At 33.2% G+C, this 425-nt stretch overlaps 1 protein-coding gene across 3 annotated transcripts in view; it reads right to left on the minus strand.

Moving 5' to 3' along the window:
- FAM179B (family with sequence similarity 179, member B) overlaps positions 1 to 425 on the minus strand; it is a 120,841-nt gene that overhangs the window by 78,977 nt on the left and 41,439 nt on the right. The window lies entirely within an intron of this gene.

A 425-nucleotide genomic window follows, 5' to 3' on the forward strand; every position in this document is an offset into this window, starting at 1 on the left:
ACACACACACACACATATATATATATACACACACAGACATACATTTATATTTTTGTACAGTGTGAGGTAAAGATCTAATTAACATTTTTCTATATAGATAATGCAATTTTTCCAGTGCCACTTTTTGAGCTATCCATTCTTTCCCTTTTATCTACAAATCTATATATTATTTGAGTCTATTCTTAGATGCTTCTTATTGGTTCCATTAATCTACTTATGTATACCTATTACAATATATTATTTGTAATCGAGCTGATAGGATAAATTCCCTTCCATTTTGGTCTACTTTAGAATTATCTAGGCCAGGGGTGGGCAACCCCTGGCACGCGTGCCCAACATGGCACGCCAGGAACTTTTGCTGTCACATGAAACCCTCTCTTATAATCTTCCATTTACAATTTTTTTCTTAATATCGACTTTTTTAT

Source organism: Myotis brandtii, unplaced genomic scaffold (assembly GCF_000412655.1).
Source record: "Myotis brandtii unplaced genomic scaffold, ASM41265v1 scaffold5, whole genome shotgun sequence".
NCBI lineage: Eukaryota > Metazoa > Chordata > Mammalia > Chiroptera > Vespertilionidae > Myotis > Myotis brandtii.